The sequence below is a fragment of the Taudactylus pleione genome, unplaced genomic scaffold, assembly GCF_031769625.1.
Source record: "Taudactylus pleione unplaced genomic scaffold, aTauple2 ptg000026l, whole genome shotgun sequence".
Classification (NCBI taxonomy): Eukaryota; Metazoa; Chordata; class Amphibia; order Anura; family Myobatrachidae; genus Taudactylus; species Taudactylus pleione.
The window spans coordinates 43169320-43181254 of record NW_028284428.1 but is presented as its reverse complement, the minus strand read 5'-3'; the positions used below and the strand labels follow the sequence as shown (position 1 = coordinate 43181254).

The 11935-nt window shown below is 40.9% G+C and overlaps 1 pseudogene; it reads left to right on the top strand.

The window, feature by feature from the left end:
• The first annotated feature begins 10676 nt into the window (after positions 1-10676).
• Positions 10677-10863, top strand: LOC148539609 (small nucleolar RNA U3; annotated as a pseudogene).
• Positions 10864-11935: the final 1072 nt, after the last annotated feature.

Sequence of the window (11935 nt, the reverse complement as noted above, 5' to 3'; positions counted from 1 at the left end):
AGCTCTGTATGACTCTGTAGCACCAAGCTTTCTTTTCGTGCAACTTTTTTACCTTCAAATGTGTCTTATTCGCACAGCGATGCAAATAGGACACAAGCATCTACTGCCAATTAACCACTTGCCTGGCATGGTCGTATGAGATACGACCGCACCAGGCTGGGCTTTCCCTGACATGGTCGTATCTGATACGACCAGTCAGAAATGCCCACTAGGCGGCTATGGGAAGCTAATCTTCCCGCAACCACCTACATCAGAGGGACCTTCTGGTCCCTCTGCAAGAATGGCTGCCTCTCCAGCATTACCCGATCACTGTGCTGGCCACAGTGATCGGGCACCGTCGGCAGCCCCCCTCCCATAGAGGCAGCAGTGCTGCTGCTGTGACTCGATCACTGTGGCCAGCAGTGATCGGGCAGCCATCTCCACCCCCTTCAGCAAACAGCAGTAGCGGCAGTAGCCGCCGCCGCTGCTATGTATCCGGGCCGCCAGCGGGACACCTTCCTGCTGCGGCTCCGGAACTACAGTGATCACATAGTGATCACTGTGTGTGAAGGAGCAGCGGCGTCGGCTCTGGTAGCCGCCGCCGCTGCTATGTATCTGGGCCACCAGCGGGAGACGCTCCCGCTGTGGCTCTGGAACTACAGTGATCACATAGTGATCACTGTGTGAAGGAGCAGCGGCGGCAGCTCTGGTCGCCACCGCCACTGCTCTGTATCCAGGCCGCCAGCGGGAGACTCCCCACTGTGGCTCCAGCACTACAGTGATCACTGTGTAGGAGCAGCAGCAGCAGTGGCTCTGGTAGCTGCCGCCGCTGCTCTGTATCCGGGCCGCCAGTGGGAGACGCTCCCGCTGTGGCTCCAGAACTACAGTGATCACATAGTGATCACTGTGTGAAGGAGCAGCGGCGGCGGCTCTGGTAGCCGCCGCCGCTGCAATGTATCCGGGCTGCCAGCGGTAGATGCTCCCGCTGAGCTCCGGAACTACAGTGATCACTAGGTGATCACTGTGTAGGAGCAGCAGCAGCAGCAGCTCTGGTAGCCGCCGCCGCTGCTATGTTTCCGGGCCGTTAGCGGGGCACCCTCCCGCTGCGGCTCCGGAACAGTAATCAGTAAAATCACTGTAGGAGCAGCAGCAGCGGCTCTGGTAGCCGCGGCTGCTGCCATGTTCCCCCGGCGCTCCCGTCCACTCCTTTCCGGCACCAGCTCTGCCTCCTCGTCCCCATGTGCCCGATCACTGCTGCAATAAATAATTGAACAACTATAATATATATATATATATATATATGTGTGTGTGTGTATATATATACAGTATGTATATATATATATATATCTATCCACACGTATATATATATATATATATGCGTATGTATATATATATATATATATATATATGTATGTGTATATATAAACATATGTATATATATGTATGTATATACATGTGTGTGTGTATATATATGTATATGTCTATATGTATATATATATATATATCCATACTGTGTATATATATATATATATATATATATATATATAGTGTTCGATCGATATATATATATATATATATATATATATATAGATTGATATCGCAGAGCCTCTGATTAGGGATGGCAACTGACCATTCATGGTTTGCAAACCATCAATGGTCTGACTGAAAACAAGTCGTTTGCCATAGCTGGTGGCCATCAATGTTGCACCATCGATGGCAACCCTAAATCGATGTTTAGGAAACATCAGCAGTTGTGGTGTACACAGATCTCCTCGACCAATCGCAAAACAATTGATGGCTTCTAACGATGGTTGAACCATCGATGGTACAGCCGTCAATGGCCATCACTACAGTATAATATAAAAATTGCTATTTTTATGGTATACTGTGTTTTAAAAAAAAAAAATTTTCAAATAAAATAGTGATGGATAAGTTTAAAATTATGTTCATGACCTAATTCAGTCATAAAAGAAACCGACAATTTTGGAGCGGTTTTTGGAATAAGAATTCATCAGTTAAGTGGTTAAAGTGATATGCGGCATGGCTATATTCTGTGTGTAACTGCGGGTGTAGCTACATGTAAAATGCTATATTGCAGTGTCAGCGGCTGTGATACTGTAATGTAGCGTTTCACACAGCAGAAGCTGCTTGTGCGAATTAGACACATTTGAAGGTAAAAAGTTGCATAAAAAGATGCACAGCATTACAGAGTCACGCTACAGCATGGCGCGACTAGAACAGCTGTTTAGCATGCAAGGAGGCTAGATGTATGAGGACACATCTATACGTAGGCATCTTGTAAATCGCAGGCTATTACATGCTGTGAGGTTCGGAACATTCTCACAGTACACTCACAGTGACACTTGGCAAATGCAAACTCTCAAGATAACTCGCTACTTATTACATTTACCCCTGTGTCTGATGGTTGTCATCCTGTTCTAGATTACTTGCCATACATCCTGGGCTCCGCAGATGTACAGCCAGGTGCCCCCGGTGACACAAACTACAGTTTTTAGGATGCATTTACAGTACTTTCTCTTCTTGTACTCCCCTCCACTCGGCCGTGCCTGGGGTTGCCTCACCAGCCTTATTCTTTTCTCTGTCATTCAGGTGATCTCCCGGCTGTGTGACCTCCAGGCTCCTCTTCTTGTGTCTTCCCTCCCTCATAAGTTGTGCTGTTAGCCAGTGAGCAACTTGATGTCAGTTGCTGGCAGGAATGTTGATTCTCATATTACCATATGGGAGGATCTTGGGATGTCTACATGTGAGTTGGCTCTCAATTTAGAAGCACATGAATATATTCAGGGCCGGCGCTATGCTTCTCTGTGCCCAGCACCATCCTGCTGCGCCCCTTCCCTACCCCACTCCCTCCTCTGAGTGTATACCCAATTATCAATGGGAGGGCGAAGGCTGGCTGATGGAGAATTCAGGTAGGGTGCAGGGCTACGCCCTTTTGGCTATGGTGCTCCGGGCAATGGCCCTGCTAGCCTGTGCCTTGAACTGCCACCAAATATATTATCCATGTTGGTGCTAATATTATGTAGTGTAGGACCACCTGAGCAGAGACTCCTTGATGTGGCTGGTGGCTTATCATATATTTACCATGTGTAACTGAGTCCTCTGCAGTTTATTATTAAGTAGGATGCAATGTGCTGGGGGATCTTTTGTATTGTTTTTCATGTCTAGATTAATCACTCCCTTGCAAGCGTGGGCCAATAAATTGATTGAGCAACGTCCATTCTGTGTATCACTATTATTTACCTGGTGTCAGAGAGGAAGTGAAGCCACAGTCAGCCCACTCAGAGTACATCTCTGGGATTGGTATCTGTCAATCCCAAAGATTAGTGAGTGTAGAGTCTGGTTCAGACAGCCTAAGTGGTCTGCAGGTGTACATCCCGCACACTGTTTACACATGCCTATGGCCATATCATGCAGAGGGGTGGCAGAATTATTGGATTACCACAGTGCTTCTCAAACATGGTCCTCAAGAAATATGAGCAGTTCAGGTTTTAAGGATATCCATTCTTGAGCAAAGATGGTGAAATCAAAATGACTAAAGTCACCTATGCTCAAGAATGGATATACTTAAAACTTGGAATGTCACTGTGCCATGAGGACCAAATTTGAGAGGCACTGGATTACAGTATATCATGATTTTCATATTGTTAAATACACCCCACAAGAGATCAGAGTGGTGGTCAGTTGGTTATAACAATATCCTGTGCTTCCTGTTTAACTGGCTATATTTTATTTTACACAAACTTGCTTTCTTGGCATGGATGTATTTGTTGTGGAAAAGGTTGATAATATTGGACAAATCATTACATGTTTCTTGCATATTCATTACTAGCTGGGATACCCGGCATTGCCTGGGTTAAAGACTGGACCCCGAAGTACATCTGCAGCCTTTATTTGTTTACATTGTCCTTGCCTATAACCCCATTAATTTGATCCTGAAAAGGACAGCACTGTTTGCTAACATGCATGCAAACAGTGGTGTAAATACCGTGAGTGCAAGGGGTGCAGCTGCTATGGTGTCTGAGCTGCCTCTGTGGCCTGCCGCTCCCCATACACCCAGTCACGCACACTAGGTGGGCCGGTTCAGTCAGGGCCATTGAGGGGGGCCCGGGTGTCAGCAATGTTGATTTAGTTACGGCCCGCTGGCTGATTACGGCTGGAGCACTGGGAAGCAAACATGGAGAGACAGCGCCACTGGTCACGAGGCAATCAAAGCTTGCAGACTGGCAGCCAATTAGCAGTGGCAGCTCTTGATTGGCTGCAATTCTGTGATCACCAATTTGCTCGTGACTGGCACCACATTCAAATTGTGCCACTGCTGTCTGTTCATGTCAGCTGCTGGCTGCCGGTGTGCCCACAGCTGATGGCCCTTGCACAAAATCCACACCTCCTGGCTGCTGATGGCACACAGGGGGAGGCGAGAGGCTGCTGGAGAGACACGGGGAGGTGAGTGGCTGGGGGGGCATAATGTGTAATGGGCACTACTATTGTGTGGAATAATGTGTTATATGGGGCACTACTACTATGTGGAATAATCTGTAAAGGGCATTGCTGTGTGGTATAATATGTAAGGGGCATTACTGTGTGGTATAAGGAGCATTACTGCATAGCATAATGTGTATAAGGGGTACTACTAAGTGGCATAACCTGAATGGGCTCTATGAGGCCCACAAAGTTCTAGTTACACCCATACGTGCCGAGAGGGGGGGAAGCGAGTACTAATTACCCAGGCCTGGGCTTGTTAGAAGTCCCACCCTCTTACCTATTAGAAGCCCAGCACACACTGCTGTGTAGATACAAAAAACAAAATAAATAATAAAGCGCTGTCAAGAGTGGTTTAACCAAGCAGCTGCTGAAGGAGATAGTAAGTATCCTTAATAGTAAATAAATAGATAAAAAGAAAGCAGCACTTCAATTAAAATATTAAACCATTTAATATGACTAAATTCTATCAAATACATCAATAAAAACATAAAGGCAAAAGCTGAAAGCTGGACAATAAAAACATTTGGATGCGATGAAAAACACAGATTTCGATTTCAGACATGCATGTCAAAGTTCAAGCTCCTGATAATAGAAAAACCCTTTTGTGGCACAATAAAAATGTACTGGATGAAGTTCAATAATGGATTAGAATGGCAATTGCGAATGAATAGATATTACCAGTTACAATGTTCTCCAATGTGAAATGAAAGTCTGTAGGTCTGATGACTGGCAATGACCCATACACTGGAGTCTTCTTTGGGCCGTGAAGAAATACTGGTATCCTGCAGGGACGTGTAGGTCTCCTACACCAATTCTACTGCTGTCATCCCCAGTGAAGGAGGAAGGCAGTTGCAATGCCAGACTCTGGAAAGATTTTTCCTGGCAGATAAAATCCCAGGCAGATAAATAGCTATCCAAACCAGGTCCAGTGACTGTTGCCACATGTAGTTCTGTCCTTGCCACTGATGATGGTGGCAGGGACAGAACTACATGTGGCAACAGTCACTGGCCCTGGTTTGGACAGCTATTGTATTATTCATTCTGTATATAATTCTGCTAGTTTTTCTTTTACTATGTTCTCATTATATTTTTGCTTTTGAGATAATTGAGATTCTAGCATGCAGATATATATATATATATATATATATACCTATATCAATATTCCATTGTTCTTTATGTTTCAATTGTGCTTCGAGCATGTTCAACCTTTCTCAACACAGTATTGGTAGTGATAATTTTTATAACACTTTTATATAATTATTTTGTTTTCTTAACATTTTCTAGGTTTTACAAATTCACCTTCAAAAATGTGCACCAGCTAAGCTAGCATTTGGAAAACTTTACATTTTTGACACTATGCTTATCAATAGATACCATAAATATAAGCTTGTTCTCACACTGGTAATTATAAAATATCATATGCTCCTTTGCTAGCTTCATGATAGTAATAAAATTCAAACTCACCTGTCCTCATAAGAAACTCCTCATTACCCTATGTTCAGAGTTTTGCTGGTAGCTGTGTAATAGCATTCTTCTTATACCTACAAGCATTAAATGGTGCATCTGAAAAGATTACCTCCTTGAAGAACCCCTTTCCCCTTTCACACACATTCTGCTAAAAGGTTGTGGAACATCTAAATTTCACTTTCACACATTGTGCAGCAGCCCATTAAAATATTGTTCCTTTGTGACTTAAGGAAACAAAAAATCTATGACCATTTAAGAACTTGTATATTAATTTTCCTTTCTTGCCATACAGCATCTCCATTCCCCTCTCTGCAACCTAATTCACTGGCTACCTATTCCTTATAGAATCCAATGTACACTCCTCACCCTTACTTCTAAAGCCCTTACTCACTCCTCCCCCACCTACATCTCCAACATCAACTCTGTCAACATCCCCCACCCTCTCTGCTCCTCCTCTAACTGCCGCCTCACCTTCATTATTTTCTCTTCTCATGCCCAATTTCTTGCTGCCCTCCTCCTCTTGAATGCCCTTCCCCACCAATTCCAACTCTACTCCAGTTTTCCCAGCTTTAAACGGTTCTTTAAAAGACCCAACTTTTCACTAAAGCCCACCAGCCCTCTTATTAACTCCTCCCCACTTTCTTCTTCTACCCACATTGTCTCCTTTGCGGTTCTCCCTCTAACTGATTACCCCATCCTTGTAAAATGTAATTCTTCAGACAGGGCTCTCTTCCCTCTTGTACTTTCCTTGCACTATCCTTACTACCAGTGTTCAATGTCCTTTGTCTCTTTTTCCCATTCAGCGACTCTGACACTTCTGCTCATTCGTAAAATGGGTACAGGATCATTGAGAGCTGTTGTCCCCCTGCAATTCCTCACTGTCTTCTGACTGTATTGTAGGTAGCAAGGTTTCCTACCCTTCCCCTGTACCTGTCATTCCTTGGTTATGGTTTTACACCAATGTTTGTGATTATGCTCTGTACTGGTTGTTGTGCATTTTATTTATGCCTTGTTCTTATGTATACCTTTTTTTATGGCACTGCATTAACCTTGTGGCACTTAGCATATAAAATAAAATAATTATAACAACTTAAGTTAGTGTATAGTAAAACTTGAGTTTATGTACATGATATATACATTTTAATTCAATTTGATGTAATTCATTGTACTGTATCATATAGATCTATGTGCCACCTCACTGCCATAATGACACAAACAAATGTGTTGGCACCTGCATCTTTAAAAGGGAAGGCTGCTTTTTCAAATTATGTGGCACACTGTAAGCTATTGTTTGGTGATCACCTGTGGGAGCGCTAATGTTGAAATTTGGCCCCAGCATAGTGGTGAGCAAACACCCAGTAGCAAAAGGGTTAAAGAAATAAAATGTGCTGCTTTAGAAAAACTATGTACAACAACCAGGAACATGTTTAATCTCTGACGTATAGGGAGTCCTTTTAAATGGTATGCAGTCAGGAAGCCAACGGTCAAAATGCAGACCGCCGGTTTCCCGACTGTCATATTCCGGCAAGGTACCAAAGATAGGCATCGAAATCATGACGTCTATCATTAGCCCTATGCTGTGAGACCGACAAGGTTGTCACATTCGAGGGCTGTCTTTATAAGAAAGTACAACTACAACTCCCACAGTGGAAGCATCAACTTCCAGGTAGAAGGGAGAAGTAACATCAGGTTAGCAGTCATAAAAATTTCTTTAAAAAGTGAAAAGGCAGATTTATCCTCTTGTGGCCAAATTCTGACATTTTGCCTGTGTCTACATTTTATCTGTCATCCTAATGACCCTATCGTCCTCATTTCCATGTCGACCATTTGGTTATCTACATTTTGACATTATGTCAGTCGTCATTTTGATGTAGACTTTATGATTGTCAATATTTTGACTACATACCATTGGTAATCTATTGTGTCAGTTTTATTTAGGGATAAGGAGTACATTTATATTCATTGCCTTTGTTTTAAACCCCACAATTGATGTGCGCTGAAACTGAGAATTACTGTGTACTTGTGCCACTAACATAATTAAACTATAGTGGGGAACTCCTTTCCAATGAGATGATTAGTCCATAGATATTTCAGGTTTCAAGCTCTCATGCCAAAGCATTGTTTTTAATACTGTTATTGTTTATGTACAATTATTTTACAGAGATTGACATAAATATTTCATAAGGAATATGGCCCACACTATCTACCTTTACTTTAGTCTTTGCTATTTTTACATTTACAAGTGCTGTTTTAGACTATATTTCTACATTTACACTTGCAAGAGTAAGAAGATTGACATTCTCTTTTAAACAACAGCTACAGTACTATTAGCTTTTTGGGTAGCGCCATCTAGGGGAATCTTCTTTTCATTTCCCTGTTCTGCTCACACAAAGCACTTTTCTTTAAATCACATATTATTTAATACATTAACCTCTTTTTCTCTACAGTATTTAGCTTCAAAAGTAAGAAGCATTTAACAAAAAATGCAGATTAACAATTATATATCATGTATATCAGGGTCTGATTCAGAGTTAGGAGCAAATAAAATAGGAGCAATTTGCACATTGGAAAACTGTTGCACTGCTGGTAGGGCAGATTAAAAATGTTCAGGGGGATATAAAGTTGACAAAGGGATATGTTCTAACTTATTTCTACATTTCAGTTTAAAAACAAATCTGCACAGTATTTTTTTGCTACACAAAAACCAGACAGTATTTACATTGTTCCAGGAGCAAATTTGCACTTTGGTTGCTCCTTTTGTGATTTGTTATTGATGACGAATTAAGCCAAAAATTGGGATTTACTGAACATTCCATTTGGAAGAATTCTTATTTGGTAATAAACAGTATAACAGAAGCTCATACATTATTGCTTATGTACAGTAGTTAGGTTTATTGAGTAAAATGACCACTAATTCATCATGCAATTGCTATTGATATACTGTACTGTATAAAATCATTTACAGCTGTAGAATGTAGAAAGAATAGACAGCCTAATTTAAATTTTGCTCATTGCGGAAAAAAAGATTGAACAAAAAATTGATTGCCTATTTTTTCTATGCAAATCTCTCATTAAATATCAGCAGCTGCCATATTTATGAAGCAGTACTTTAAATCAGTCTCACGCTTCCACTTCTCATTTGCTGTATAACACATTTCAGTTTTGTTTTTGAAGAACAGATCAAGAGGTTGACTTGCTACTCTTCATTTATTTTTAATTTGGCTGCAAATAAGTGCATTTCCATTTTCCAGAACAGGAATCCATAGAAAAAAATAGAAACAATGAAATACAATAACATTTACCATAATGACACAAAAACTGATACATATCTTCTCAATGTTAACATGTGATTCTCTGTAATTATTGCATGGAAATTAGCAATCTGATGACATTTGTAGCTTTGCACTGGTACAATTAGCTGTAATCTTACAAATTCCATTTTGGACAAGAAACATGAGCTGTTGCTTGTAGTAATTGTTTGGCAACTGCATACATAACTCAGTATGGTTTATTATGGAATAGTTTGCAAATACTGAGATTAGGAATTTTTTGAACATTATTTTATATTAAGAGTCTTTAAGGCTCATTTATTTAGTGCATTGCTTGGTGCAGCAAGATTGCGGTGAGTGGGCCTGTTTCAGAATTGTATGCTATTGTACAAGCAGCTGCAACTTTCTACGCAGCAACACTGCAATAATATGCTAATGCCTCAAGAGGTGTCTTGTGTAAGACGTAAATGGAAGTTGTGATATTTTTCATCCCCAACTTCCATTTGTTTTTAGTAAGCATGCATGGCTTTTTGCACTGTTTGACTTTTTTTCAGGCAAAAACCGTACCTGCAACTGCATATGACTGGGGTGCTGGGGCTGGAATGTCCTTGCAGACATGAAAGAGGGTGTGCAAATGTGGCCATAGTACAGTAAGATCATGGTACGAGCATGCAGACATAAATCACAACTAAAATGGCTTGCCAACTAAGAGTCGTAAATGTGTTATGCAAACAAATATATAACTGCTGCAACTGTAATATTGAAATAAAATTTGGAAATGCAAAATGCACAATAAATCAGAACACAGCCAGCAGAAAAACAAAAGAAGCTTCAGCTTACTCCTTCAGTATGGAATTCTGTAGCAAAAAAGGATGTATATAGTTCCACTATGGCACTTTCCTTGATTACATATTTTCATCAATCCATTTCAGATCAAAAATGATGAAAAGAATGTAAGTTCAAAACACATAAAGCATATCACTAAACCTAAAAACCCAATGTACAGTATATGTCTAAAAATAATATTTTATTTCTATTTAATCAACCTAAATGTTAAGGGATCATTTCTGTAGGCCAGATAAATCATCATCAAAAGAATTGTTAAGACTATACTTTCAGGGATCATATATATAGGCAATGATGGGAGAAATGTGCTTGAAAGTGTCCAAACTCACCAAACACCATGATGAGTTTTAAGGGCCTATCCATTTATAGACTTGAAGGTCTGAATGACTACCGTTCAGACCTTCAAGTCGCCGAGTGCTGAGCGGCACTGAATGTCTTTTCAGTGCTGCCGCAGCTGCAAATTCGGCTACCTATTTCCTAACATGCCGAACCTGATGACTGTCGACAGGTTGACAGGCATGTTGGAGAGATAGTCGGGGTCGGCAAGGACCCAGCATGCACGTGCATTGATGGTCCTTGCCGGCTATCCAGTAGCAGACTTTCTGCATGTTCCAACCAAAACCTCCTGGTTTTGGTCGCATCGTGCAGAAAGTCGGCAAATGGATAGGCCCCTTTAGGGCTTTTGTATCAGTATGAAGGCAGTTGGCAATTCTGTTTCTAACAGATGTTGTTTGCTTTTCATGACTGTGTCTCTTCTTCAACTAGAAGAAGTGGTGGAAGAGAGATCATTCAGAGTGGTTGACTCCTTTTTTTAAAATCAATAATAGGTATCTTGTTTGTTCTTTAAAACAGAGCTTTTGTCAAAATTAGATGCACTTAAACTTATTGGAAAATGCATGTGTTGATTTTCTTACATTGTGTTATTAGAATGCTGTCCAGTTATGAACAAATATAAGTCTAAAAATAATATTTTATTGTTTGAAGAATTATGTAGGTTTATGAGGGCTAAAGTGTTATATAAATAAGGGTTTTAATATAAAATTATCTGATTCTAGTATATTGTTTTACTGTGCATAAAGTGTTTTACAAAAACTACAAGTCACTACTTAATTTTTTTGCAGTGTCACCCATTAGATCTGATCTCTTTGCTATCCACCAGAACCTCTAAACTATAGTCTTATCAAGATATTCTCCAAAAAGCACAAAACAAGACCCACATACAGAAGACTTGGATAATATCATTCAAGACCTAGCCGACCTCCATACTAAAAATTAAAATTTACAGAATCATGATAGGAGAAATAATCTCTGTATCCTCAATATCCCAGAATCAATATTAAAGGACTGCCTTGAGATTTACCTTCACAAGCTGTCCTGCCATATCCTTCCGGATCTCGGCTCTCACCAATTACCTCTAGAGAGAGCCCATCGAGCCCTTAGACCAAAACCTTGAGACGGCGATTCTCCAAGGGATGTTATTATTCGCTTTCCAAGCTTCAAAGATAAAGAACGAATGCTAGCACCAATATGCGGGAAACCATACATTTTCTATGACAAACTACAGTTCTTTCAGGACTTAGGGCCTGATTCAGACTTTGGAATAGAGTGAGATATCTCTCTCAACTGATCATCTTGGTGAAACCATGCTGCACTGCAGGTGGGACAGATTTAAAATGTGCAGAGAGATTTAGATTTGGGAGGAGTGTTTCCAAACTGACATCTAAATTGTAGAGTAATAATAAAGCTGTACAGTATTTGTGGGCTTCATGCTAAATCAGCCAGTATTTACCCCACATGTAAAAAATGTATGTATTTACACCCCTTGCATTGCCCCTGTCACGATCCTCAAACATCAGGAACTTCAGGATCTG